General features: G+C 30.8%; 1 protein-coding gene across 1 annotated transcript in view; it reads left to right on the top strand.

The window, feature by feature from the left end:
• The window catches only part of LOC121956847 (MAPK regulated corepressor interacting protein 2-like), a 40,671-nt gene that overhangs the window by 5,945 nt on the left and 8,465 nt on the right, over positions 1-26,261 (top strand). The window lies entirely within an intron of this gene.

Genomic DNA, 26,261 nt, shown 5'->3' with positions numbered 1-26,261 from the left:
AACTTGTCTATGGTTGCCTAGAAACAAGGGGTGGCTCAACTTCCCCACAGCCTCAAATCACCGCGCTCTCCCTAAAATATGATGAAAAATGGTCTAAAAAGTGATTTCTTCAAATGTTGAAAAAAGTCATAGAATAGCATGTTGAAGCAATTTACAATACAGCATGTTGAAAAAATGGTCCAAACAGTCAATATTGGAAGTGTTTTAAAGCCAAGGTATAGTATATTGAAAAACGTCATACTATAGCATGTCAAAATATGTTCAAAAATGTGGAAAAAAGTCATGGTATGGTATGTATATAAGTGCCCCCTGACCAGAGCAGAACAGTTTTGGTAGAAAAGAAAAAAGAGGTACAACACAGCAGAGTACCATCAGTGTCTGATCAGTAAACAACATTGTAACTAAAAAAAACACTTTCACCTTTGGGGGTTTCAACTCGTGGATATAAATCCCATTAAAATATATAGTTTGCAGCCATTTTTTCAACATGCTATATTATGTCGATGTCATTTTCAGTCTTTTTTTTTGCATGTAAATATTTGACATTTTACGACATACTATCCTATTTCGTTTTCAGCCATTTTTTCGAGATGCAATATTAGGACGCTTTTGACCTTTTTTCAATATGCCTTACTATAAGGTGTCATTATAAGCTATAATATGTGCTTTTCAGATGTTTTTTTGACGTGAAAAAGTTGGAGATTTCTGACATACTATATTATATCGTTTTCAGACGTTTTGTCAGCGTGCTTTATTATGATGGTTTTAACCTTTTTTTCGACATACTATACTATAAAATATCTCTACAAGCTATAATACTTTGTTGTGAGCCATATTGCCGATATATTAAAATGTGCCGTTTTTCTACATATTATACTATGTTGTTTTCAGCTTTCAGTTTTTTCAATATGATATATTGTTTTTTTGTCTTTTTTTCAACATGCTATATTATAAAGTGTCTCTGCAAGGTAAAATATTTTGTTTTGGGCAATTTTTTAAAATATTAAAATATAAAGGTTTTGGCCGTTTTTGGCCTTTATTTCCACTTTGTATACTATGACACGCCTCTACAAGCTATTATGTGTCATTTTCAACCATTTTTAGGAGGGGTCAAATTTTGACTTTTTTCGGCATACTATACTATTGCCTTCTTAGCCATTTTTTTGACATGCTAATTTATGATGTTTTTTGGACTTTTTTGGCCTTTATTTTCACTTTGTATACTATATCGCATCTCTACAAGCTATTATATGACGTTTTTATCCATTTTTAGGAGGGGTCAAATTTTGACTTTTTTCGACATACTATACTATTGCCTTCTTAGCCATTTTTTTGACATGCTAAATTATGATGTTTTCTGACTTATTTTGGCCTTTATTTCAACTTTATATACTATGACGCATCTCTCAGAGCTATTCTATGTTGTTTTCAGCCATTTTTAGGAACGATCAAAATTTGACTTTTTTCGACATACTATACTATTGCCTTTTTCGGCCATTTTTTCGACATGCTAAATTATGATGTTTTTGGACTTTTGGGGCCTTCATTTCCACTTTGTATACTATATCGCATCTCTGCAAGCTATTATATGACGTTTTTAGCCATTTTTAGGAATGGTCCAATTTTGATTTTTTTCGACATACTATACTATTGCCTTCTTAGCCATTTTTTTGACATGCTAAATTATGGTGTTTTTTGGACTTTTTTGGCCTTTATTTCAACTTTGTATACTATAACACAACTCTACAAGCTATTATATGACGTTTTTATCCATTTTTAGGAGGGGTCCAATTTTGACTTTTTTCGACATACTATACTATTGCCTTCTTAGCCATTTTTTTGACATGCTAAATTATGATGTTTTCTGACTTATTTTGGCCTTTATTTCCACTTTATATACTATAATGCATCTCTAAGAGCTATTCTATGTTGTTTTCAGCCATTTTTAGGAGGGGTCAAATTTTGACTTTTTTCGACATACTATACTATTGCCTTTTATCGGCCATTTTTTCGACATGCTAAATTATGATGTTTTTGGACTTTTGGGGCCTTCATTTCCACTTTGTATACTATATCGCATCTCTGCAAGCTATTATATGACGTTTTTATCCATTTTTAGGAGGGGTCCAATTTTGACTTTTTTCGACATACTATACTATTGCCTTTTTTGACCGTTTTTTCGACATGCTAAATTATGATGTTTTTGGACTTTTGTGGCCTTTATTTTCAGTTTGTATACTATATCGCATCTCTACAAGCTATTATATGACGTTTTTATCCATTTTTAGGAGTGGTCCAATTTTGACTTTTTTCGATATACTATACTATTGCCTTCTTAGCCATTTTTTTGACATGCTAAATTATGATGTTTTTGGACTTTTTGGCCTTTATTTCAACTTTGTATACTATTACACAACTCTACAAGCTATTATATGACGTTTTTATCCATTTTCAGGAGCGGTCCAATTTTGACTTTTTTCGACATACTATACTATTGCCTTCTTAGCCATTTTTTTGACATGCTAAATTATGATGTTTTCTGACTTATTTTGGCCTTTATTTCCACTTTATATACTATAACGCATCTCTAAGAACTATTCTATGTTGTTTTCAGCCATTTTTAGGAACGATCAAAATTTGACTTTTTTCGACATACTATACTATTGCCTTCTTAGCCATTTTTTGACATGCTAAATTATGATGTTTTTGGACTTTTTGGCCTTTATTTCAACTTTGTATACTATAACACAACTCTACAAGCTATTATATGACGTTTTTATCCATTTTTAGGAGGGGTCAAATTTTGACTTTTTTCGACATACTATACTATTGCCTTCTTAGCCATTTTTTTGACATGCTAAATTATGATGTTTTCTGACTTATTTTGGCCTTTATTTCCACTTTATATACTATAACGCATCTCTAAGAACTATTCTATGTCGTTTTCAGCCATTTTTAGGAACGATCAAAATTTGACTTTTTTCGACATACTATACTATTGCCTTCTTAGCCATTTTTTGACATGCTAAATTATGATGTTTTTGGACTTTTTGGCCTTTATTTCAACTTTGTATACTATAACACAACTCTACAAGCTATTATATGACGCTTTTAGCCATTTTTAGGAGTGGTCCAATTTTGACTTTTTTCGACATACTATACTATTGCCTTCTTAGCCATTTTTTTGACATGCTAAATTATGATGTTTTTTGGACTTTTTTGGCCTTTATTTCAACTTTGTATACTATAACACAACTCTACAAGCTATTATATGACATTTTTATCCATTTTTAGGAGCGGTCCACTTTTGACTTTTTTCGACATACTATACTATTGCCTTCTTAGCCATTTTTTTGACATGCTAAATTATGATGTTTTTTGGACTTTTTTGGCTTTTATTTCAACTTTGTATACTATAACACAACTCTACAAGCTATTATATGACATTTTTATCCATTTTAGGAGGGTCAAATTTTGACTTTTTTGACATACTATACTATTGCCTTCTTAGCCATTTTTTGACATGCTAAATTATGATGTTTTTGGACTTTTTGGCCTTTATTTCAACTTTGTATACTATAACACAACTCTACAAGCTATTATATGACGTTTTATCCATTTTTAGGAGCGGTCCACTTTTGACTTTTTTTCGACATACTATACTATTGCCTTCTTAGCCATTTTTTTGACATGCTAAATTATGATGTTTTTTGGACTTTTTTGGCCTTTATTTCAACTTTGTATACTATAACACAACTCTACAAGCTATTCTATGTCGTTTTCAGCCATTTTTAGGAGCGGTCAAATTTTGACTTTTTCGACATACTATACTATTGCCTTCTTAGCCATTTTTTTGACATGCTAAATTATGATGTTTTTTGGACTTTTTTGGCCTTTATTTCAACTTTGTATACTATAACACAACTCTACAAGCTATTATATGACGTTTTATCCATTTTAGGAGTGGTCCAATTTTGACTTTTTTCGACATACTATACTATTGCCTTCTTAGCCATTTTTTGACATGCTAAATTATGATGTTTTTGGACTTTTTGGCCTTTATTTCAACTTTGTATACTATAACACAACTCTACAAGCTATTCTATGTCGTTTTCAGCCATTTTTAGGAGCGGTCCACTTTTGACTTTTTTCGACATACTATACTATTGCCTTCTTAGCCATTTTTTTGACATGCTAATTTATGAAGTTTTTTGGACTTTTTTGGCCTTTATTTCAACTTTGTATACTATAACACAACTCTACAAGCTATGCTATGTAGTTTTTAGCCATTTTTAGGAGCGGTCAAATTTTGACTTTTTCGACATACTATACTATTGCCTTCTTAGCCATTTTTTTGACATGCTAAATTATGATGTTTTTTGGACTTTTTTGGCCTTTATTTCAACTTTGTATACTATAACACAACTCTACAAGCTATTATATGACGTTTTTAGCCATTTTTAGGAGTGGTCCAATTTTGACTTTTTTCGACATACTATACTATTGCCTTCTTAGCCATTTTTTTTGACATGCTAAATTATGATGTTTTTTGGACTTTTTTGGCCTTTATTTCAACTTTGTATACTATAACACAACTCTACAAGCTATTCTATGTCGTTTTCAGCCATTTTTAGGAGGGGTCAAATTTTGACTTTTTTCGACATACTATACTATTGCCTTTTATCGGCCATTTTTTCGACATGCTAAATTATGATGTTTTTTGGACTTTTTTTGGCCTTTATTTCAACTTTGTATACTATAACACAACTCTACAAGCTATTATATGACGTTTTTATCCATTTTTAGGAGGGGTCAAATTTTGACTTTTTTCGACATACTATACTATTGCCTTTTTTGACCGTTTTTTCGACATGCTAAATTATGATGTTTTTGGACTTTTTGGCCTTTATTTCAACTTTGTATACTATAACACAACTCTACAAGCTATTATATGACGTTTTTATCCATTTTTAGGAGTGGTCCAATTTTGACTTTTTTCGACATACTATACTATTGCCTTCTTAGCCATTTTTTTGACATGCTAAATTATGATGTTTTTTGGACTTTTTTGGCCTTTATTTCAACTTTGTATACTATAACACAACTCTACAAGCTATTATATGACGTTTTCAGCCATTTTTAGGAGCGGTCCAATTTTGACTTTTTTCGACATACTATACTATTGCCTTCTTAGCCATTTTTTTGACATGCTAAATTATGATGTTTTCTGACTTATTTTGGCCTTTATTTCCACTTTATATACTATAACGCATCTCTAAGAACTATTCTATGTCGTTTTCAGCCATTTTTAGGAACGATCAAAATTTGACTTTTTTCGACATACTATACTATTGCCTTCTTAGCCATTTTTTGACATGCTAAATTATGATGTTTTTTGACTTTTTGGCCTTTATTTCAACTTTGTATATTATAACACAACTCTACAAGCTATTATATGACGTTTTTAGCCATTTTTAGGAGTGGTGCAATTTTGACTTTTTTCGACATACTATACTATTGCCTTCTTAGCCATTTTTTTGACATGCTAATTTATGATGTTTTTTGGACTTTTTTGGCCTTTATTTCAACTTTGTATACTATAACACAACTCTACAAGCTATTATATGACGTTTTTAGCCATTTTTAGGAGCGGTCCAATTTTGACTTTTTTCGACATACTATACTATTGCCTTCTTAGCCATTTTTTTGACATGCTAAATTATGATGTTTTTTGGCCTTTTTTGGCCTTTATTTCAACTTTGTATACTATAACACAACTCTACAAGCTATTATATGACATTTTTATCCATTTTTAGGAGTGGTCAAATTTTGACTTTTCGACATACTATACTATTGCCTTCTTAGCCATTTTTTGACATGCTAAATTATGATGTTTTTTGGACTTTTTTGGCCTTTATTTCAACTTTGTATACTATAACACAACTCTACAAGCTATTATATGACGTTTTTAGCCATTTTTAGGAGCGGTCCACTTTTGACTTTTTTCGACATACTATACTATTGCCTTCTTAGCCATTTTTTTGACATGCTAAATTATGATGTTTTTTGGACTTTTTTGGCCTTTATTTAAACTTTGTATACTATAACACATCTTTACAAGCTATTATATGACGTTTTTAGCCATTTTTTGGAGTGGTCAAATTTTGACTTTTTTCGACATACTATACTATTGCCTTCTTAGCCATTTTTTGACATGCTAAATTATGATGTTTTTGGACTTTTTGGCCTTTATTTCAACTTTGTATACTATAACACAACTCTACAAGCTATTATATGACGCTTTTAGCCATTTTTAGGAGTGGTCCAATTTTGACTTTTTTCGACATACTATACTATTGCCTTCTTAGCCATTTTTTTGACATGCTAAATTCTGATGTTTTTTGGACTTTTTGGCCTTTATTTCAACTTTGTATACTATAACACAACTCTACAAGCTATTATATGACGTTTTTATCCATTTTAGGAGTGGTCCAATTTTGACTTTTTCGACATACTATACTATTGCCTTCTTAGCCATTTTTTGACATGCTAAATTATGATGTTTTTGGACTTTTTGGCCTTTTATTTCAACTTTGTATACTATAACACAACTCTACAAGCTATTATATGACGTTTTCAGCCATTTTTAGGAGCGGTCAAATTTTGACTTTTTCGACATACTATACTATTGCCTTCTTAGCCATTTTTTTGACATGCTAAATTATGATGTTTTTTGGACTTTTTTGGCCTTTATTTCAACTTTGTATACTATAACACAACTCTACAAGCTATTATATGACGTTTTAGCCATTTTAGGAGTGGTCCACTTTTGACTTTTTCGACATACTATACTATTGCCTTCTTGGCCATTTTTCTGACATGCTAAATTATGATGTTTTTTGGACTTTTTTGACCTTTATTTCAACTTTGTATACTATAACACAACTCTACAAGCTATTATATGACGTTTTTAGCCATTTTATGAGGGGTCAAATTTTGACTTTTTTCGACATACTATACTATTGCCTTCTTAGCCATTTTTTGACATGCTAAATTATGATGTTTTTTGGACTTTTTGGCCTTTATTTCAACTTTGTATACTATAACACAACTCTACAAGCTATTATATGACGTTTTATCCATTTTAGGAGTGGTCCAATTTTGACTTTTTTCGACATACTATACTATTGCCTTCTTAGCCATTTTTTTGACATGCTAATTTATGAAGTTTTTTGGACTGTTTTGGCCTTTATTTCAACTTTGTATACTATAACACAACTCTACAAGCTATTCTATGTCGTTTTCAGCCATTTTTAGGAGCGGTCAAATTTTGACTTTTTCGACATACTATACTATTGCCTTCTTAGCCATTTTTTTGACATGCTAAATTATGATGTTTTTGGACTTTTTGGCCTTTATTTCAACTTTGTATACTATAACACAACTCTACAAGCTATTATATGACGTTTTAGCCATTTTTAGGAGTGGTCCAATTTTGACTTTTTTGACATACTATACTATTGCCTTCTTAGCCATTTTTTGACATGCTAAATTATGATGTTTTTGGACTTTTTGGCCTTTATTTCAACTTTGTATACTATAACACAACTCTACAAGCTATTATATGACGTTTTAGCCATTTTTAGGAGCGGTCCACTTTTGACTTTTTTTCGACATACTATACTATTGCCTTCTTAGCCATTTTTTGACATGCTAAATTATGATGTTTTTGGACTTTTTTGGCCTTCATTTCCACTTTGTATGCTATAACACAACTCTACAAGCTATTATATGACGTTTCTAGCCAGTTTTAGGAGCGGTCAAAATTTGGCTTTTTTCGCCATACTATAGCATTGCCTTTTTTGGCCATTTTTTTCGACATGCTAAATTATGATGTTTTTTGGACTTTTTTGGCCTTTATTTCAACTTTGTATATTATAACACAACTCTACAAGCTATTATATGACGTTTTAGCCATTTTTAGGAGTGGTCCACTTTTGACTTTTTCGACATACTATACTATTGCCTTCTTAGCCATTTTTTGACATGCTAAATTATGATGTTTTTGGACTTTTTGGCCTTTATTTCAACTTTGTATACTATAACACAACTCTACAAGCTATTATATGACGTTTTTAGCCATTTTAGGAGTGGTCCAATTTTGACTTTTTTTCGACATACTATACTATTGCCTTCTTAGCCATTTTTTGACATGCTAAATTATGATGTTTTTGGACTTTTTGGCCTTTATTTCAACTTTGTATACTATAACACAACTCTACAAGCTATTATATGACGTTTTTATCCATTTTTAGGAGTGGTCCAATTTTGACTTTTTTCGACATACTATACTATTGCCTTCTTAGCCATTTTTTTGACATGCTAAATTATGATGTTTTTTGGACTTTTTTGGCCTTTATTTCAACTTTGTATACTATAACACAACTCTACAAGCTATTATATGACGTTTTTAGCCATTTTTAGGAGCGGTCAAATTTTGACTTTTTTCGACATACTATACTATTGCCTTCTTAGCCATTTTTTTGACATGCTAATTAATGTTGTTTTTTGGTCTTTTTGGCCTTTATTTCAACTTTGTATACTATAACACAACTCTACAAGCTATTATATGACGTTTTATCCATTTTAGGAGCGGTCCAATTTTGACTTTTTTCGACATACTATACTATTGCCTTCTTAGCCATTTTTTGACATGCTAAATTATGATGTTTTTGGACTTTTTGGCCTTTATTTCAACTTTGTATACTATAACACAACTCTACAAGCTATTATATGACGTTTTTATCCATTTTAGGAGCGGTCCAATTTTGACTTTTTTCGACATACTATACTATTGCCTTCTTAGCCATTTTTTGACATGCTAAATTATGATGTTTTTTGGACTTTTTTGGCCTTTATTTCAACTTTGTATACTATAACACAACTCTACAAGCTATTATATGACGTTTTTAGCCATTTTTAGGAGCGGTCCACTTTTGACTTTTTTCGACATACTATACTATTGCCTTCTTAGCCATTTTTTTGACATGCTAAATTATGATGTTTTTTGGACTTTTTTGGCCTTTATTTCAACTTTGTATACTATAACACAACTCTACAAGCTATTATATGACGTTTTTATCCATTTTTAGGAGCGGTCAAATTTTGACTTTTTTCGACATACTATACTATTGCCTTCTTAGCCATTTTTTGACATGCTAAATTATGATGTTTTTGGACTTTTTGGCCTTTATTTCAACTTTGTATACTATAACACAACTCTACAAGCTATTATATGACGTTTTAGCCATTTTAGGAGTGGTCCAATTTTGACTTTTCGACATACTATACTATTGCCTTCTTAGCCATTTTTTGACATGCTAAATTATGATGTTTTTTGGACTTTTTGGCCTTTATTTCAACTTTGTATACTATAACACAACTCTACAAGCTATTATATGACGTTTTTAGCCATTTTAGGAGCGGTCCACTTTTGACTTTTTTCGACATACTATATTATTGCCTTCTTAGCCATTTTTTGACATGCTAAATTATGATGTTTTTTGGACTTTTTTGGCCTTTATTTCAACTTTGTATACTATAACACAACTCTACAAGCTATTATATGACGTTTTTAGCCATTTTTAGGAGCGGTCCACTTTTGACTTTTTTCGACATACTATACTATTGCCTTCTTAGCCATTTTTTTGACATGCTAAATTATGATGGTTTTTGGACTTTTTTGGCCTTTATTTCAACTTTGTATACTATAACACAACTCTACAAGCTATTATATGACGCTTTTATCCATTTTTAGGAGTGGTCCACTTTTGACTTTTTTCGACATACTATACTATTGCCTTCTTAGCCATTTTTTGACATGCTAAATTATGATGTTTTTGGACTTTTTGGCCTTTATTTCAACTTTGTATACTATAACACAACTCTACAAGCTATTATATGACGTTTTTAGCCATTTTAGGAGCGGTCCAATTTTGACTTTTTCGACATACTATACTATTGCCTTCTTAGCCATTTTTTGACATGCTAAATTATGATGTTTTTGGACTTTTTGGCCTTTTATTTCAACTTTGTATACTATAACACAACTCTACAAGCTATTATATGACGTTTTTATCCATTTTTAGGAGTGGTCCAATTTTGACTTTTTTCGACATACTATACTATTGCCTTCTTAGCCATTTTTTTGACATGCTAAATTATGATGTTTTTTGGACTTTTTTTGGCCTTTATTTCAACTTTGTTTACTATAACACAACTCTACAAGCTATTATATGACGCTTTTTATCCATTTTTAGGAGCGGTCCACTTTTGACTTTTTTCGACATACTATACTATTGCCTTCTTAGCCATTTTTTGACATGCTAAATTATGATGTTTTTGGACTTTTTGGCCTTTATTTCAACTTTGTATACTATAACACAACTCTACAAGCTATTATATGACGTTTTTATCCATTTTAGGAGTGGTCCAATTTTGACTTTTTTCGACATACTATACTATTGCCTTCTTAGCCATTTTTTGACATGCTAAATTATGATGTTTTTGGACTTTTTGGCCTTTATTTCAACTTTGTATACTATAACACAACTCTACAAGCTATTATATGATCGTTTTATCCATTTTAGGAGTGGTCCAATTTTGACTTTTTCGACATACTATACTATTGCCTTCTTAGCCATTTTTTGACATGCTAAATTATGATGTTTTTGGACTTTTTTGGCCTTTATTTCAACTTTGTATACTATAACACAACTCTACAAGCTATTATATGACGTTTTTATCCATTTTTAGGAGTGGTCCAATTTTGACTTTTTTCGACATACTATACTATTGCCTTCTTAGTCATTTTTTTGACATGCTAAATTATGATGTTTTTGGACTTTTTGGCCTTTATTTCAACTTTGTATACTATAACACAACTCTACAAGCTATTATATGACGTTTTTATCCATTTTAGGAGTGGTCAATTTTGACTTTTTTCGACATACTATACTATTGCCTTCTTAGCCATTTTTTTGACATGCTAAATTATGATGTTTTTGGACTTTTTGGCCTTTATTTCAACTTTGTATACTATAACACAACTCTACAAGCTATTATATGACGTTTTATCCATTTTTAGGAGTGGTCCAATTTTGACTTTTTTCGACATACTATACTATTGCCTTCTTAGCCATTTTTTGACATGCTAAATTATGATGTTTTTTGGACTTTTTGGCCTTTTATTTCAACTTTGTATACTATAACACAACTCTACAAGCTATTATATGACGTTTTCAGCCATTTTTAGGAGCGGTCAAATTTTGACTTTTTCGACATACTATACTATTGCCTTCTTAGCCATTTTTTTGACATGCTAAATTATGATGTTTTTTGGACTTTTTTGGCCTTTATTTCAACTTTGTATACTATAACACAACTCTACAAGCTATTATATGACGCTTTTATCCATTTTAGGAGTGGTCCACTTTTGACTTTTTCGACATACTATACTATTGCCTTCTTAGCCATTTTTTGACATGCTAAATTATGATGTTTTTGGACTTTTTTGGCCTTTATTTCAACTTTGTATACTATAACACAACTCTACAAGCTATTATATGACGTTTTTAGCCATTTTAGGAGCGGTCCACTTTTGACTTTTTCGACATACTATACTATTGCCTTCTTAGCCATTTTTTGACATGCTAAATTATGATGTTTTTTGGACTTTTTGGCCTTTATTTCAACTTTGTATACTATAACACAACTCTACAAGCTATTATATGACGTTTTATCCATTTTAGGAGTGGTCCAATTTTGACTTTTTCGACATACTATACTATTGCCTTCTTAGCCATTTTTTGACATGCTAAATTATGATGTTTTTTGGCCTTTTTTGGCCTTTATTTCAACTTTGTATACTATAACACAACTCTACAAGCTATTATATGACGTTTTTAGCCATTTTTAGGAGCGGTCCACTTTTGACTTTTTTCGACATACTATACTATTGCCTTCTTAGCCATTTTTTGACATGCTAAATTATGATGTTTTTGGACTTTTTGGCCTTTATTTCAACTTTGTATACTATAACACAACTCTACAAGCTATTATATGACGTTTTAGCCATTTTAGGAGCGGTCCAATTTTGACTTTTTCGACATACTATACTATTGCCTTCTTAGCCATTTTTTGACATGCTAAATTATGATGTTTTTGGACTTTTTGGCCTTTATTTCAACTTTGTATACTATAACACAACTCTACAAGCTATTATATGACGTTTTTAGCCATTTTAGGAGTGGTCCAATTTTGACTTTTTGACATACTATACTATTGCCTTCTTAGCCATTTTTTGACATGCTAAATTATGATGTTTTTTGGACTTTTTGGCCTTTATTTCAACTTTGTATACTATAACACAACTCTACAAGCTATTATATGACGTTTTAGCCATTTTTAGGAGTGGTCCAATTTTGACTTTTTTCGACATACTATACTATTGCCTTCTTAGCCATTTTTTGACATGCTAAATTATGATGTTTTTGGACTTTTTGGCCTTTATTTCAACTTTGTATACTATAACACAACTCTACAAGCTATTATATGACGTTTTATCCATTTTAGGAGTGGTCCAATTTTGACTTTTTTTCGACATACTATACTATTGCCTTCTTAGCCATTTTTTGACATGCTAAATTATGATGTTTTTGGACTTTTTGGCCTTTATTTCAACTTTGTATACTATAACACAACTCTACAAGCTATTATATGACGTTTTTAGCCATTTTAGGAGCGGTCCACTTTTGACTTTTTAGACATACTATACTATTGCCTTCTTAGCCATTTTTTGACATGCTAAATTATGATGTTTTTGGACTTTTTGGCCTTTATTTCAACTTTGTATACTATAACACAACTCTACAAGCTATTATATGACGTTTTTATCCATTTTAGGAGTGGTCCAATTTTGACTTTTTCGACATACTATACTATTGCCTTCTTAGCCATTTTTTGACATGCTAAATTATGATGTTTTTGGACTTTTTGGCCTTTATTTCAACTTTGTATACTATAACACAACTCTACAAGCTATTCTATGTCGTTTTCAGCCATTTTTAGGAGCGGTCCAATTTTGACTTTTTTGACCTACTATACTCTTGCCTTCTTAGCCATTTTTTGACATGCTAAATTATGATGTTTTTGGACTTTTTGGCCTTTATTTCAACTTTGTATACTATAACACAACTCTACAAGCTATTATATGACGTTTTTAGCCATTTTAGGAGCGGTCCAATTTTGACTTTTTTCGACATACTATACTATTGCCTTCTTAGCCATTTTTTGACATGCTAAATTATGATGTTTTTTGGACTTTTTGGCCTTTATTTCAACTTTGTATACTATAACACAACTCTACAAGCTATTATATGACGTTTTATCCATTTTTAGGAGTGGTCCACTTTTGACTTTTTTCGACATACTATACTATTGCCTTCTTAGCCATTTTTTGACATGCTAAATTATGATGTTTTTGGACTTTTTGGCCTTTATTTCAACTTTGTATACTATAACACAACTCTACAAGCTATTATATGACGTTTTCAGCCATTTTTAGGAGCGGTCAAATTTTGACTTTTTCGACATACTATACTATTGCCTTCTTAGCCATTTTTTTGACATGCTAAATTATGATGTTTTTGGACTTTTTGGCCTTTTATTTCAACTTTGTATACTATAACACAACTCTACAAGCTATTATATGACGTTTTATCCATTTTTAGGAGTGGTCCACTTTTGACTTTTTTTCGACATACTATACTATTGCCTTCTTAGCCATTTTTTGACATGCTAAATTATGATGTTTTTGGACTTTTTTGGCCTTTATTTCAACTTTGTATACTATAACACAACTCTACAAGCTATTATATGACGTTTTATCCATTTTAGGAGTGGTCCAATTTTGACTTTTTTCGACATACTATACTATTGCCTTCTTAGCCATTTTTTTGACATGCTAAATTATGATGTTTTTGGACTTTTTGGCCTTTATTTCAACTTTGTATACTATAACACAACTCTACAAGCTATTATATGACGTTTTATCCATTTTTAGGAGCGGTCAAATTTTGACTTTTTTCGACATACTATACTATTGCCTTCTTAGCCATTTTTTGACATGCTAAATTATGATGTTTTTGGACTTTTTGGCCTTTATTTCAACTTTGTATACTATAACACAACTCTACAAGCTATTATATGACGTTTTTAGCCATTTTTAGGAGCGGTCAATTTTGACTTTTTTCGACATACTATACTATTGCCTTCTTAGCCATTTTTTGACATGCTAAATTATGATGTTTTTGGACTTTTTGGCCTTTATTTCAACTTTGTATACTATAACACAACTCTACAAGCTATTATATGACGTTTTAGCCATTTTAGGAGCGGTCCAATTTTGACTTTTTTCGACATACTATACTATTGCCTTCTTAGCCATTTTTTTGACATGCTAAATTTATGATGTTTTTTGGACTTTTTGGCCTTTATTTCAACTTTGTATACTATAACACAACTCTACAAGCTATTATATGACGTTTTATCCATTTTAGGAGTGGTCCAATTTTGACTTTTTCGACATACTATACTATTGCCTTCTTAGCCATTTTTTTGACATGCTAAATTATGATGTTTTTGGACTTTTTGGCCTTTATTTCAACTTTGTATACTATAACACAACTCTACAAGCTATTATATGACGTTTTTATCCATTTTAGGAGTGGTCCACTTTTGACTTTTTTCGACATACTATACTATTGCCTTCTTAGCCATTTTTTGACATGCTAAATTATGATGTTTTTGGACTTTTTGGCCTTTATTTCAACTTTGTATACTATAACACAACTCTACAAGCTATTATATGACGTTTTATCCATTTTAGGAGTGGTCCAAATTTTGACTTTTTCGACATACTATACTATTGCCTTCTTAGCCATTTTTTGACATGCTAAATTATGATGTTTTTTGGACTTTTTGGCCTTTATTTCAACTTTGTATACTATAACACAACTCTACAAGCTATTATATGACGTTTTTAGCCATTTTAGGAGTGGTCCAATTTTGACTTTTTCGACATACTATACTATTGCCTTCTTAGCCATTTTTTGACATGCTAAATTATGATGTTTTTGGACTTTTTGGCCTTTATTTCAACTTTGTATACTATAACACAACTCTACAAGCTATTATATGACGTTTTTAGCCATTTTTAGGAGCGGTCCACTTTTGACTTTTTTCGACATACTATACTATTGCCTTCTTAGCCATTTTTTTGACATGCTAATTTATGATGTTTTTTGGACTGTTTTGTCCTTTATTTCAACTTTGTATACTATAACACAACTCTACAAGCTATTATATGACGTTTTAGCCATTTTAGGAGTGGTCCAATTTTGACTTTTTTTCGACATACTATACTATTGCCTTCTTAGCCATTTTTTTGACATGCTAAATTATGATGTTTTTGGACTTTTTGGCCTTTATTTCAACTTTGTATACTATAACACAACTCTACAAGCTATTATATGACGTTTTATCCATTTTTAGGAGTGGTCCAATTTTGACTTTTTTCGACATACTATACTATTGCCTTCTTAGCCATTTTTTGACATGCTAAATTATGATGTTTTTTGGACTTTTTGGCCTTTATTTCAACTTTGTATACTATAACACAACTCTACAAGCTATTATATGACGTTTTAGCCATTTTAGGAGTGGTCCAATTTTGACTTTTTTCGACATACTATACTATTGCCTTCTTAGCCATTTTTTGACATGCTAAATTATGATGTTTTTGGACTTTTTTGGCCTTTATTTCAACTTTGTATACTATAACACAACTCTACAAGCTATTATATGACGTTTTTAGCCATTTTTAGGAGCGGTCCACTTTTGACTTTTTTCGACATACTATACTATTGCCTTCTTAGCCATTTTTTGACATGCTAAATTATGATGTTTTTGGACTTTTTGGCCTTTATTTCAACTTTGTATACTATAACACAACTCTACAAGCTATTATATGACATTTTTATCCATTTTATGAGGGGTCAAATTTTGACTTTTTTCGACATACTATACTATTGCCTTCTTAGCCATTTTTTTGACATGCTAAATTATGATGTTTTTTGGACTTTTTTGGCCTTTATTTCAACTTTGTATACTATAACACAACTCTACAAGCTATTATATGATCGTTTTTAGCCATTTTAGGAGCGGTCCACTTTTGACTTTTTAGACATACTATACTATTGCCTTCTTAGCCATTTTTTGACATGCTAAATTATGATGTTTTTGGACTTTTTGGCCTTTATTTCAACTTTGTATACTATAACACAACTCTACAAGCTATTATATGACGTTTTATCCATTTTAGGAGTGGTCCAATTTTGACTTTTTCGACATACTATACTATTGCCTTCTTAGCCATTTTTTGACATGCTAAATTATGATGTTTTTGGACTTTTTGGCCTTTATTTCAACTTTGTATACTATAACACAACTCTACAAGCTATTATATGACGTTTTATCCATTTTAGGAGTGGTCCAATTTTGACTTTTTTTCGACATACTATACTATTGCCTTCTTAGCCATTTTTTTGACATGCTAAATTATGATGTTTTTTGGACTTTTTTGGCCTTTATTTCAACTTTGTATACTATAACACAACTCTACAAGCTATTATATGACGTTTTTATCCATTTTTAGGAGCGGTCCACTTTTGACTTTTTTCGACATACTATACTATTGCCTTCTTAGCCATTTTTTTGACATGCTAAATTATGATGTTTTTTGGACTTTTTTTGGCCTTTATTTCAACTTTGTATACTATAACACAACTCTACAAGCTATTATATGACGTTTTTAGCCATTTTTAGGAGCGGTCCACTTTTGACTTTTTTCGACATACTATACTATTGCCTTCTTAGCCATTTTTTTGACATGCTAAATTATGATGTTTTTGGACTTTTTTGGCCTTTATTTCAACTTTGTATACTATAACACAACTCTACAAGCTATTATATGACGTTTTTATCCATTTTTAGGAGTGGTCCAATTTTGACTTTTTCGACATACTATACTATTGCCTTCTTAGCCATTTTTTTGACATGCTAATTTATGAAGTTTTTTGGACTGTTTTGGCCTTTATTTCAACTTTGTATACTATAACACAACTCTACAAGCTATTCTATGTCGTTTTCAGCCCTTTTTATGAGCGGTCAAATTTTGACTTTTTCGACATACTATACTATTGCCTTCTTAGCCATTTTTTTGACATGCTAAATTATGATGTTTTTGGACTTTTTTGGCCTTTTATTTCAACTTTGTATACTATAACACAACTCTACAAGCTATTATATGACGTTTTTATCCATTTTAGGAGCGGTCCAATTTTGACTTTTTTTCGACATACTATACTATTGCCTTCTTAGCCATTTTTTGACATGCTAAATTATGATGTTTTTTGGACTTTTTTGGCCTTTATTTCAACTTTGTATACTATAACACAACTCTACAAGCTATTATATGACGTTTTTAGCCATTTTTAGGAGTGGTCCACTTTTGACTTTTTTTCGACATACTATACTATTGCCTTCTTAGCCATTTTTTGACATGCTAATTTATGATGTTTTTTGGACTTTTTTGGCCTTTATTTCAACTTTGTATACTATAACACAACTCTACAAGCTATTATACGACGTTTTTAGCCATTTTTAGGAGTGGTCCAATTTTGACTTTTTTCGACATACTATACTATTGCCTTCTTAGCCATTTTTTTGACATGCTAAATTATGATGTTTTTTGGACTTTTTTGGCCTTTATTTCAACTTTGTATACTATAACACAACTCTACAAGCTATTATATGACGTTTTTATCCATTTTAGGAGTGGTCCACTTTTGACTTTTTGACATACTATACTATTGCCTTCTTAGCCATTTTTTTGACATGCTAAATTATGATGTTTTTGGACTTTTTGGCCTTTATTTCAACTTTGTATACTATAACACAACTCTACAAGCTATTATATGACGTTTTTATCCATTTTTAGGAGTGGTCAAATTTTGACTTTTTCGACATACTATACTATTGCCTTCTTAGCCATTTTTTTGACATGCTAAATTATGATGTTTTTTGGACTTTTTTGGCCTTTATTTCAACTTTGTATACTATAACACAACTCTACAAGCTATTATATGACGTTTTTATCCATTTTTAGGAGGGGTCCAATTTTGACTTTTTTTCGACATACTATACTATTGCCTTCTTAGCCATTTTTTTGACATGCTAAATTATGATGTTTTTTGGACTTTTTTGGCCTTTATTTCAACTTTGTATACTATAACACAACTCTACAAGCTATTATATGACGTTTTTAGCCATTTTTAGGAGCGGTCCACTTTTGACTTTTTTCGACATACTATACTATTGCCTTCTTAGCCATTTTTTTGACATGCTAAATTATGATGTTTTTTGGACTTTTTTGGCCTTTATTTCAACTTTGTATACTATAACACAACTCTACAAGCTATTATATGACGTTTTTATCCATTTTTAGATGTGGTTCAATTTTGACTTTTTTCGACATACTATACTATTGCCTTCTTAGCCATTTTTTGACATGCTAAATTATGATGTTTTTGGACTTTTTTGGCCTTTATTTCAACTTTGTATACTATAACACAACTCTACAAGCTATTATATGACGTTTTTATCCATTTTAGGAGTGGTCCAATTTTGACTTTTTTCGACATACTATACTATTGCCTTCTTAGCCATTTTTTGACATGCTAAATTATGATGTTTTTTGGACTTTTTTGGCCTTTATTTCAACTTTGTATACTATAACACAACTCTACAAGCTATTATATGACGTTTTTAGCCATTTTAGGAGTGGTCCAATTTTGACTTTTTTCGACATACTATACTATTGCCTTCTTAGCCATTTTTTTGACATGCTAAATTATGATGTTTTTTGGACTTTTTTGGCCTTTATTTCAACTTTGTATACTATAACACAACTCTACAAGCTATTATATGACGTTTTCAGCCATTTTTAGGAGCGGTCAAATTTTGACTTTTTCGACATACTATACTATTGCCTTCTTAGCCATTTTTTGACATGCTAAATTATGATGTTTTTGGACTTTTTTGACCTTTATTTCAACTTTGTATACTATAACACAACTCTACAAGCTATTATATGACGTTTTTATCCATTTTTAGGAGTGGTCCAATTTTGACTTTTTTCGACATACTATACTATTGCCTTCTTAGCCATTTGTTTGTCATGCTAAATTATGATGTTTTTGGACTTTTTGGCCTTTATTTCAACTTTGTATACTATAACACAACTCTACAAGCTATTATATGACGTTTTATCCATTTTAGGAGTGGTCCAATTTTGACTTTTTTCGACATACTATACTATTGCCTTCTTAGCCATTTTTTGACATGCTAAATTATGATGTTTTTTGGACTTTTTGGCCTTTATTTCAACTTTGTATACTATAACACAACTCTACAAGCTATTATATGATCGTTTTATCCATTTTAGGAGTGGTCCAATTTTGACTTTTGCGACATACTATACTATTGCCTTCTTAGCCATTTTTTGACATGCTAAATTATGATGTTTTTGGACTTTTTGGCCTTTATTTCAACTTTGTATACTATAACACAACTCTACAAGCTATTATATGACGTTTTTAGCCATTTTAGGAGCGGTCCAATTTTGACTTTTTTCGACATACTATACTATTGCCTTCTTAGCCATTTTTTTGACATGCTAAATTATGATGTTTTTTGGACTTTTTTGGCCTTTATTTCAACTTTGTATACTATAACACAACTCTACAAGCTATTATATGACGTTTTTATCCATTTTTAGGAGTGGTCCAATTTTGACTTTTTCGACATACTATACTATTGCCTTCTTAGCCATTTTTTTGACATGCTAAATTATGATGTTTTTGGACTTTTTGGCCTTTATTTCAACTTTGTATACTATAACACAACTCTACAAGCTATTATATGACGTTTTAGCCATTTTAGGAGCGGTCCACTTTTGACTTTTTTCGACATACTATACTATTGCCTTCTTAGCCATTTTTTGACATGCTAAATTATGATGTTTTTTGGACTTTTTGGCCTTTTATTTCAACTTTGTATACTATAACACAACTCTACAAGCTATTATATGACGCTTTTTATCCATTTTAGGAGTGGTCCAATTTTGACTTTTTTACATACATACTATACTATTGCCTTCTTAGCCATTTTTTGACATGCTAAATTATGATGTTTTTTGGACTTTTTGGCCTTTATTTCAACTTTGTATACTATAACACAACTCTACAAGCTATTATATGATCGTTTTTATCCATTTTTAGAGTGGTCCAATTTTGACTTTTTTCGACATACTATACTATTGCCTTCTTAGCCATTTTTTGACATGCTAAATTATGATGTTTTTGGACTTTTTGGCCTTTATTTCAACTTTGTATACTATAACACAACTCTACAAGCTATTATATGACGTTTTATCCATTTTAGGAGTGGTCCAATTTTGACTTTTTCGACATACTATACTATTGCCTTCTTAGCCATTTTTTGACATGCTAAATTATGATGTTTTTTGGACTTTTTGGCCTTTATTTCAACTTTGTATACTATAACACAACTCTACAAGCTATTATATGACGTTTTAGCCATTTTAGGAGTGGTCCAATTTTGACTTTTTTCGACATACTATACTATTGCCTTCTTAGCCATTTTTTTGACATGCTAAATTATGATGTTTTTGGACTTTTTGGCCTTTATTTCAACTTTGTATACTATAACACAACTCTACAAGCTATTATATGACGCTTTTAGCCATTTTAGGAGTGGTCCAATTTTGACTTTTTTCGACATACTATACTATTGCCTTCTTAGCCATTTTTTGACATGCTAAATTATGATGTTTTTTGGACTTTTTTGGCCTTTATTTCAACTTTGTATACTATAACACAACTCTACAAGCTATTATATGACGTTTTTATCCATTTTTAGGAGCGGTCCACTTTTGACTTTTTTCGACATACTATACTATTGCCTTCTTAGCCATTTTTTGACATGCTAAATTATGATGTTTTTGGACTTTTTGGCCTTTATTTCAACTTTGTATACTATAACACAACTCTACAAGCTATTATATGACGTTTTAGCCATTTTAGGAGCGGTCCACTTTTGACTTTTTTCGACATACTATACTATTGCCTTCTTAGCCATTTTTTGACATGCTAAATTATGATGTTTTTGGACTTTTTGGCCTTTATTTCAACTTTGTATACTATAACACAACTCTACAAGCTATTATATGACGTTTTATCCATTTTTAGGAGTGGTCCAATTTTGACTTTTTCGACATACTATACTATTGCCTTCTTAGCCATTTTTTGACATGCTAAATTATGATGTTTTTTGGACTTTTTGGCCTTTATTTCAACTTTGTATACTATAACACAACTCTACAAGCTATTATATGACGTTTTATCCATTTTAGGAGTGGTCCAATTTTGACTTTTAGACATACTATACTATTGCCTTCTTAGCCATTTTTTTGACATGCTAAATTATGATGTTTTTTGGACTTTTTTGGCCTTTATTTCAACTTTGTATACTATAACACAACTCTACAAGCTATTATATGACGTTTTTATCCATTTTTAGGAGCGGTCAAATTTTGACTTTTTTCGACATACTATACTATTGCCTTCTTAGCCATTTTTTTGACATGCTAAATTATGATGTTTTTTGGACTTTTTTGGCCTTTATTTCAACTTTGTATACTATAACACAACTCTACAAGCTATTATATGACGTTTTTAGCCATTTTTAGGAGTGGTCCAATTTTGACTTTTTTCGACATACTATACTATTGCCTTCTTAGCCATTTTTTTGACATGCTAAATTATGATGTTTTTTGGACTTTTTTGGCCTTTATTTCAACTTTGTATACTATAACACAACTCTACAAGCTATTATATGACGTTTTATCCATTTTTAGGAGTGGTCCAATTTTGACTTTTTCGACATACTATACTATTGCCTTCTTAGCCATTTTTTGACATGCTAAATTATGATGTTTTTGGACTTTTTGGCCTTTATTTCAACTTTGTATACTATAACACAACTCTACAAGCTATTATATGACGCTTTTCGCCATTCTTAGGTGTGGTCCAATTCTGACCTTTTTCGACATACTATACTATTGCCTTCTTAGCCATTTTTTGACATGCTAATTTATGATGTTTTTTGGACTTTTTTGGCCTTTATTTCAACTTTGTATACTATAACACAACTCTACAAGCTATTATATGACATTTTTACCCATTTTATGAGGGGTCAAATTTTGACTTTTTTCGACATACTATACTATTGCCTTCTTAGCCATTTTTTTGACATGCTAAATTATGATGTTTTTTGGACTTTTTTGGCCTTTATTTCAACTTTGTATACTATAACACAACTCTACAAGCTATTATATGACGTTTTTATCCATTTTTAGGAGTGGTCCAATTTTGACTTTTTCGACATACTATACTATTGCCTTCTTAGCCATTTTTTTTGACATGCTAAATTATGATGTTTTTTGGACTTTTTTGGCCTTTATTTCAACTTTGTATACTATAACACAACTCTACAAGCTATTATATGACGTTTTTAGCCATTTTTAGGAGCGGTCCACTTTTGACTTTTTTCGACATACTATACTATTGCCTTCTTAGCCATTTTTTTGACATGCTAATTTATGATGTTTTTTGGACTTTTTTGGCCTTTATTTCAACTTTGTATACTATAACACAACTCTACAAGCTATTATATGACGTTTTTATCCATTTTTAGGAGGGGTCAAATTTTGACTTTTTTCGACATACTATACTATTGCCTTCTTAGCCATTTTTTGACATGCTAAATTATGATGTTTTTGGACTTTTTGGCCTTTTATTTCAACTTTGTATACTATAACACAACTCTACAAGCTATTATATGACGTTTTTATCCATTTTAGGAGTGGTCCAATTTTGACTTTTTCGACATACTATACTATTGCCTTCTTAGCCATTTTTTTGACATGCTAAATTATGATGTTTTTGGACTTTTTGGCCTTTATTTCAACTTTGTATACTATAACACAACTCTACAAGCTATTATATGACGTTTTTATCCATTTTAGGAGTGGTCCAATTTTGACTTTTTCGACATACTATACTATTGCCTTCTTAGTCATTTTTTTGACATGCTAAATTATGATGTTTTTTGGACTTTTTTGGCCTTTATTTCAACTTTGTATACTATAACACAACTCTACAAGCTATTATATGACGTTTTTATCCATTTTTAGGAGTGGTCCAATTTTGACTTTTTTCGACATACTATACTATTGCCTTCTTAGCCATTTTTTTGACATGCTAAATTATGATGTTTTTTGGACTTTTTTGGCCTTTATTTCAACTTTGTATACTATAACACAACTCTACAAGCTATTATATGACGTTTTTATCCATTTTTAGGAGTGGTCCAATTTTGACTTTTTTCGACATACTATACTATTGCCTTCTTCGCCATTTTTTTGACATGCTAAATTATGATGTTTTTGGACTTTTTGGCCTTTATTTCAACTTTGTATACTATAACACAACTCTACAAGCTATTATATGACGTTTTTAGCCATTTTAGGAGCGGTCCAATTTTGACTTTTTTCGACATACTATACTATTGCCTTCTTAGCCATTTTTTGACATGCTAAATTATGATGTTTTTGGACTTTTTGGCCTTTATTTCAACTTTGTATACTATAACACAACTCTACAAGCTATTATATGACATTTTTATCCATTTTAGGAGGGGTCAAATTTTGACTTTTTTCGACATACTATACTATTGCCTTCTTAGCCATTTTTTTGACATGCTAAATTTTGATGTTTTTTTGGACTTTTTTGGCCTTTATTTCAACTTTGTATACTATAACACAACTCTACAAGCTATTATATGACATTTTTATCCATTTTTAGGAGGGGTCAAATTTTGACTTTTTTCGACATACTATACTATTGCCTTCTTAGCCATTTTTTTGACATGCTAAATTATGATGTTTTTTGGACTTTTTTGGCCTTTATTTCAACTTTGTATACTATAACACAACTCTACAAGCTATTATATGATGTTTTTAGCCATTTTAGGAGCGGTCCACTTTTGACTTTTTTTCGACATACTATACTATTGCCTTCTTAGCCATTTTTTGACATGCTAAATTATGATGTTTTTGGACTTTTTTGGCCTTTATTTCAACTTTGTATACTATAACACAACTCTACAAGCTATTATATGACGCTTTTTAGCCATTTTTAGGAGTGGTCCAATTTTGACTTTTTCGACATACTATACTATTGCCTTCTTAGCCATTTTTTTGACATGCTAAATTATGATGTTTTTTGGACTTTTTTTGGCCTTTATTTCAACTTTGTATACTATAACACAACTCTACAAGCTATTATATGACGTTTTTATCCATTTTTAGGAGTGGTCCAATTTTGACTTTTTTCGACATACTATACTATACTATTGCCTTCTTAGCCATTTTTTGACATGCTAAATTATGATGTTTTTGGACTTTTTGGCCTTTATTTCAACTTTGTATACTATAACACAACTCTACAAGCTATTATATGACGTTTTTATCCATTTTAGGAGTGGTCCAATTTTGACTTTTTTTCGACATACTATACTATTGCCTTCTTAGCCATTTTTTGACATGCTAAATTATGATGTTTTTGGACTTTTTTGGCCTTTATTTCAACTTTGTATACTATAACACAACTCTACAAGCTATTATATGACGCTTTTAGCCATTTTTAGGAGTGGTCCAATTTTGACTTTTTCGACATACTATACTATTGCCTTCTTAGCCATTTTTTGACATGCTAAATTATGATGTTTTTGGACTTATTTGGCCTTTATTTCAACTTTGTATACTATAACACAACTCTACAAGCTATTATATGACGTTTTAGCCATTTTAGGAGCGGTCCAATTTTGACTTTTTCGACATACTATACTATTGCCTTCTTAGCCATTTTTTTGACATGCTAAATTATGATGTTTTTGGACTTTTTGGCCTTTATTTCAACTTTGTATACTATAACACAACTCTACAAGCTATTATATGACGCTTTTAGCCATTTTAGGAGTGGTCCAATTTTGACTTTTTTCGACATACTATACTATTGCCTTCTTAGCCATTTTTTGACATGCTAAATTATGATGTTTTTTGGACTTTTTGGCCTTTATTTCAACTTTGTATACTATAACACAACTCTACAAGCTATTATATGACGCTTTTATCCATTTTAGGAGTGGTCCAATTTTGACTTTTTCGACATACTATACTATTGCCTTCTTAGCCATTTTTTGACATGCTAAATTATGATGTTTTTTGGACTTTTTTGGCCTTTATTTCAACTTTGTATACTATAACACAACTCTACAAGCTATTATATGCCGTTTTTATCCATTTTTAGGAGTGGTCCAATTTTGACTTTTTTCGACATACTATACTATTGCCTTCTTAGCCATTTTTTGACATGCTAAATTATGATGTTTTTTGGACTTTTTGGCCTTTATTTCAACTTTGTATACTATAACACAACTCTACAAGCTATTATATGACGCTTTTAGCCATTTTAGGAGTGGTCCAATTTTGACTTTTTTCGACATACTATACTATTGCCTTCTTAGCCATTTTTTGACATGCTAAATTATGATGTTTTTTGGACTTTTTGGCCTTTATTTCAACTTTGTATACTATAACACAACTCTACAAGCTATTATATGACGTTTTTAGCCATTTTAGGAGTGGTCCAATTTTGACTTTTTTCGACATACTATACTATTGCCTTCTTAGCCATTTTTTGACATGCTAAATTATGATGTTTTTGGCCTTTTTTGGCCTTTATTTCAACTTTGTATACTATAACACAACTCTACAAGCTATTATATGACGTTTTTAGCAATTTTTAGGAGCGGTCCACTTTTGACTTTTTTCGACATACTATACTATTGCCTTCTTAGCCATGTTTTTGACATGCTAAATTATGATGTTTTTTGGAACTTTTGTGCCTTTATTTCAACTTTGTATACTATAACACAAC

This window comes from Plectropomus leopardus, chromosome 18 (genome assembly GCF_026936395.1).
Source record: "Plectropomus leopardus strain MGB_pleo_1.0 chromosome 18, ASM2693639v1, whole genome shotgun sequence".
NCBI lineage: Eukaryota > Metazoa > Chordata > Actinopteri > Perciformes > Serranidae > Plectropomus > Plectropomus leopardus.
This window is presented reverse-complemented; position numbering and strand designations above follow the sequence as displayed.